Raw genomic sequence first — 6,000 nt, 5'->3', positions numbered from 1 at the left:
TTCATGTCCCCACACACGAGATGTAAAGGATTGCCATGAAAACGCAAACGCCATGTCCACAAAGTTCTCACATAACCCTGGGCTGACTAGCTGCAGACAGTGTACTCGAGAGACGGGGACCCGTGATTCCAGAGTGAGTCCACCATGGTTAAGATGCAGAGTCGGGGTCTGTTTAGCCAAGGAAGGGGATGCAGATTTTGTGTTGCTGTGCCAACAACTTTCAAAAGGCTGAAGTTAAGATTTCAAATAGCAATCTCTAATTCATTTGGTTTTGAGCACAGCTGAGAAATATTATAAACAGTTTTCTTGTTCTAATTTGCACATCAAAAACTCTAAGAAAAACAATCCATTTGGTTTCAATAATGATGAGAAAAAGCTATGCTTGTGATTAAGGAGCCAATTTCCCTGTTATTTCTTGCATTTTAACTCTTAATATTTATCAGTACCAGGGCCTGCAGGATGCTGGAATCTGATGAGAAGGTGATAATGGTGGTCAAAGAGAGAGACCAAAAGGAACTGAGGTGGGGGAAGGAGAGTAGAGATGAGAATGAAAGAGGAGGTATGAGAATGGTTGGGGGGGAGAAAAAAAATCAGGGGAGGTGGGTGGGAAAGGGGAACAAAAAACACAGTGGCTGGAATGGGATAGAGAGAGGGGGCTCTACCCAAAATTAAAATATCCTATGTCCCCACCACTGGGCTGCAGTCCTCCAAGGTGGAACATATGGCGTTGTTCCTCTTGTGTATGCTGGGCCTCACTCTGGCAGGCAAGAAGGCCCATGGCAGACAGGACAGCGTGGGAAGGGGAGGTGAAATGGCATCATCAGGGAGCACAGGATGGACACTGCGAAATGGACCGCTGGGTCTGCGTTTGATTCTCACCGACGTAGACGAGGCCATTTCAGAAGCTCAGAGAGCAGTCGGCGAGGCTGGAGGTGGTGGGAATCTTTGCCTCATGTGGAAGGGCTATCCCTGCATGGTGGTGAGGGAGGAGATGGGGGAATGGGCAGGTGGGGTGGGGAAGGATGAACAAAGAACTCACCAAGAGCACAGCCCCCGTAGAAGGTGGAAAGGGGTGGGAAGAGGGAGATGTGTCTGGTGGTGGGGGTCAAGTGGAAATGACGGAGGATGCTGGTGAGGTGAAAGGTGAGAGCAAGAGGAACTCCATCCCTGTTCTGAGTGGCCGAGAGTGGAACTCTGAGAATGAAAGAAATGCATGACATGGCTCTATTGGCCACAGTAGAAGGGAAACTGATTGCTCGAGTGCAAGGGAAGTGTTTTGAGTGATGCCACCTCAATTTTGGGTTCATGTTTATTGTCACATGCACCAAGATACAGTGAGGGAGGTTGGTTGGTGAGCAGACCAGTTGACGTCTCATACTTAATACAGGTAAGACACAAAAAATTACAGAGAGAGAGAGATAAGTTGGTACAGAACAAAGGCAACATCATTTTACTGTTGTAGGGTCTATTCGGGAGTCTGATAACAGCAGGAAAACTGCCCATGAATCTGGTGGTCTTACCCTTATTAACCTGCCCTCCAACGGGGGAGGGGGTTGAAGGGAATGTGGCTGGGATAGGAGGAGCCTGTTAATATGTAGATGATAAACTCATGTTATCGTCAAATCTTTCCTCTTTGAAAGACACGGGTGAGCCAGCAGCCTCACAGGTCCCATGTTACCAGTGCATATCTGACCAGCAGTGCGACCTCTATTAGTGCCAGATTGTGGGGCCTGTTGTATTAATTTTAAAGGGGCCTTAAATAGTGCTGGCTGGCATATGCGCGGTGAGGGGGAAAATGTGAAGTCAGATCAGGGTCTGGGAGCCACACGCCTCTTCTCACCTCTAATCGGGGTTATTAACACAGATGATCAGTGTGGTTTCTCATAGACTGTGTTAATAACCCCGATTAAAGATTAACTTTGGCTAGAAACATAGAAACATAGAAGATAGGAGCAGGAGTAGGTCATTCGACCCTTCGAGCCTGCTCCGCCATTCAACGAGATCATGGCTGATCTTGAAGTTCAGTACCCCGTCCCCGCCTTCTCTCTGTAACATTTAATACCCTTATACTGAAGAAATAGATCTAATTCCCTCTTAAATAGATTTAATGAAACTGCCTCTACTGCCCTCTGTGGCAATGAATTCCACAGATTCACCACCCTCTGGGTCAAGAAATTCCTCCTCATCTCGGTCCTAAATGGTTTGCCTATTATCCTCAAACCATGGCCCCGGGTTCTGGATTTTCCCATCATTGGAAACATCCCATCTGCATCCATTCTGTCCAGTCCTGCCAGAATTTTATATGTCTCTATGAGATCCCCTCTCAATCTTCTAAACTCCAGCGAGTACAATCCCAATTTGCGCAATCTTTCCTCATAAGTCATTCCTGCCATTCCAGGTATCAGCCTGGTGAATCGCCTCTGCACTCCCTCCATTGCAAGAACATCCTTCCTTAGATAAGGTGACCAAAACTGCACACAATACTCCAGGTGTGGTCTCACCAAGGCCCTGTACAGCTGCAGTAAGGTATCCTTGTTCCTATACTCAAACCTTCTTGATATGAAGGCCAACATACCCTTTGCCTTTTTAACTGCCTGCTGTAGCTGCATGCTCGCCTTCAGAGACTGGTGTACAAGTACCCCTAGGTCTCTCTGCACTTCCCCATCTCTTAATCTATTGCCATTCAAATAGTAATCTGCCCTCCGGTTTGTATTACCAAAGTGGATAATCTCACATTTATCCACATTGTAGTGCATTTGCAAGTATCTGCCCAGTCCCTCAATTTATCCAAATCACACTGGAGCTTCCTGACCCCCTCTTCCGTGCACATAACCCCTCCTAGCTTAGTGTCATCTGCAAATTTGGAGATATTACATCCAATCCCCTCATCCAGATCATTAATCGAAATTGTGAACAACTGGGGTCCCAGTACAGATCCCTGTGGCACCCCACTGGTCACCGCCTGCCACTCAGAAAACGAGCCATTTATCCCAACCCTCTGTCTTCTACCTGCCAGCCAGTTCTCAATCCACATCAATACTTTGCCCCCAATCCCATGAGCCTTGATTTTGGAAGCCAGTCGTTTATGCGAGACCTTATCGAAGGCCTTTTGGAAGTCCAGGTACACCACATCCACTGGCTCTCCCCCATCTATTTTACCTGTCACCATCTCAAAGAATTCCAATAGATTTGTCAAGCATGATTTACCTTTTGTAAATCCACGTTGACTCCGTCCGATCCCTTCTCTGCTAGTCATATGCTCCGCTATTACATCCTTAATAATGGATTCCATCATTTTGCCCACTACTGATGTAAGGCTCACCGGCCTATAATTCCCCGCTTTTTCTCTACCCCCCTTTTTAAATAGTGGGGTAACATTAGCTACCCTTCGATCCATGGGTACTGATCCTGAGTCTATCGAGTTCTGGAAAAGGTCACTAACCTTAAATTGAAGGTTTAAGGTCAGTGATTTTAGCCATTTGTCATCTTTAAATGGGGTTATTAACACAGACTGTGAATGGAATCTGATAGCCACTGCACAAAGATGAAAACAAAAATATTTCTCATAATTCACAGCACAAACGCGGGGCCCTTGAAATTACGGGGCCCATAGCATTTCCCACTCTTGCTACCACGTTCATCCGGCCCTGCCTCTGTGAACAGTCTTGTTTGACATTTCGGGCTGCAGGCATCGCTGGCAAGGACACCACTGATTGCCCATCGATAGGTGCTGCTGGGGAGACAGTGTGATCACCCGTGAACTGTTGCTATGGAGAAGGTGTGACTGTAAGAGAGTTGGAGGGAAGATTCCAGGACCTGAGTTCAATGATGATGAGAGAAGATAATTCCCTGTCGGGACAGTGACTGGGAAAGTGGGATTCAACCATTGTGATTTTCCTGCAAGAAACGTATAGTATTTTATTCATATCTGGATGCAATAAGAACACAGAGGCTGTGAAAACAGCCCAGAGTCACAGCATCGTACAGAATGGAAGACATTAGAAGCATTCAGACATTTATTATTCAGTCCATCACCTGATCACTGTGCAGGTTGGAAGATTATATCAGATGGTCCTTTCACATAACAGTGAAAAATTAAATCTCTAACACCATTGCAGTAAAAATGTTCCCAATAAACAATATGGCCTTGGCATTAAAATCATTGATTTGTCTGGAAGCTCCTTGCTGCAGATTTGAGGCTGTTGAGGTGATACACACCTGACCTGGATAGCAAAACGAGGGGAGGTCTTTGTGGCGATTTATCGAAGGATATTTGCTTTGTCTCCTATCCCGATGTCTGATTGGGCCAGGCTCCAATCTCCAACCCATGGAGACCAGTTGGCTGCTGCCAATTCCAGCATCTGCAGACCCCTGCGTGTCTCCGGTCTCCAACCCACGACCCCTGCTGTGCTATGACCGGTGTCCACAGCCAAGTCAGGCTTCAGTGACACTCCCTCCGAGAGTCACATTGTTTTGGGTCTTCTTTGTCTGGCGCACCATCATGATTCTGGTTCTGATAAAGAATTGGATCTATTGGGTACCTGAATCATAAAAGAATGTTGTGGATGGCTGGCAGGGGGGGGGGTGGGGGGGGGGGGGTGAAGTGTCTAACTTGGTGCATCTGGTATGTGGCTCAGAAGTCACTTGGGGGGCTTGTCCAGGACAAACACTCAGCGAAGAAACAAGGCCAGAAGGAATGGGGGATGGTGGCCAGGAAGGAGAGGGAGAAGGTGGGGGAGGACATAGCAATTGTCCACAGGTCCTTGTCAACAAGTACATGGTAGTCCTTCAGCCAATGGCAAGCCAGCCCTGCAGCTTGATGCATGGTTCACTTGGGTGAAGGCAGGCGTAGCTATCTTGGATGCTTCTGATGTCAAAAAGGAACTGTAAATCTGTAAAAGTAAATGCCTCCCATTCATACAGGAATCGAGGGCTGGGTCAAGGATCCCAGTTGCCTGCAAAGAAATAACAAAGCAAGAACTTGGTTATCGGGCAGCAAGAGGGTAACGGATGCTTTCGAAGTCTCAGCTCTCGTGAAGCATCCCAATCTCCTCAACAACAAAGGCAAAACCATTGCAATTGACCCTCATGCGATAGCTGCCCCACCCCTCTGCAAGCTTATGAACCGTGGCTAGTCTGTCACGTGAAGAGCAGAGGATGAAACCCAAGCCAGCATCCCAGTACATGTTGGAGAGGGCCTCCTGTTGAGCATGACCCGCTTATGGTACAAGATACCCCCACATTTTAGGACCATCAGGAAACTCTTCTCAGTGTTTATCCTTCCCCAACATCATAGAATCCTACAGTATGGAGACAGGCCATTTGGCCCATCATGTCCAGGCTAACTAGTGGCACCTAGCAGCGTTAATCTCATCTTCCAGCTCTTGGTTGGTAGCCTTTCCTACCCTGGTTGATTAAACACCATTAGTAACTCTACTTCTCCCGCTTTCTCAGACAAGGTGTTCCAGGTACTCGTTACTCTCTGGGAAGGGAAGGGCCCTTTCATATCTCCTCTAAATCTCTTAATCAATACCCCAAATCTGTGTCCTCTAGTTTTATCCACTTTTGATACTGGGGAAAGGTCTACAACATCTCATCATTTTACACAAACTCAATCATGTCCCTTCTGAACCTCCTCGCGACCAGAGAGAGAGAGAAAGAGAGAGAGCAGGCCCGGCCTCTTCTCCACACTGAAACCCACCTTCGCAGACATCACCCTGGTGAGTTTCCTTTGCAACCACCCCAGTGCGATCACATCCTTCGTACCGTGTGATGGCCAGAACCACACACAGTCCTGCAGCTGAAATCTGAACGCTAAAACGGGTAGGTGGTGGTGCTGCGATCATAACACAACCACACTCTGCACGTCGAAAGAATCAAAGGCTTGTTGATCCAAATCAAGGTTTTTATTAACCAAAAGACTGGAGCATATCACATGTAGGTCGACCAGTCCAGAACGATCTGGGTCTGGCTAGGAGCAACCCTTTAAGACCTACCAGT

General features: G+C 47.3%; 1 protein-coding gene across 1 annotated transcript in view; it reads right to left on the bottom strand.

Annotated features, from left to right (window-relative positions):
* Window positions 1-4,865: 4,865 nt before the first annotated feature.
* il34 (interleukin 34) overlaps window positions 4,866-6,000 on the bottom strand; it is a 111,435-nt gene continuing 110,300 nt past the window's right edge. Inside the window, exon 8 of the mRNA XM_069900995.1 lies at window positions 4,866-4,955. The gene's annotated coding sequence lies outside the window, so the exon portion shown is untranslated. The remainder of the gene's footprint in view (window positions 4,956-6,000) is intronic.

This window comes from Narcine bancroftii, chromosome 10 (genome assembly GCF_036971445.1).
Source record: "Narcine bancroftii isolate sNarBan1 chromosome 10, sNarBan1.hap1, whole genome shotgun sequence".
NCBI classification, from domain to species: domain Eukaryota; kingdom Metazoa; phylum Chordata; class Chondrichthyes; order Torpediniformes; family Narcinidae; genus Narcine; species Narcine bancroftii.
This window is presented reverse-complemented; position numbering and strand designations above follow the sequence as displayed.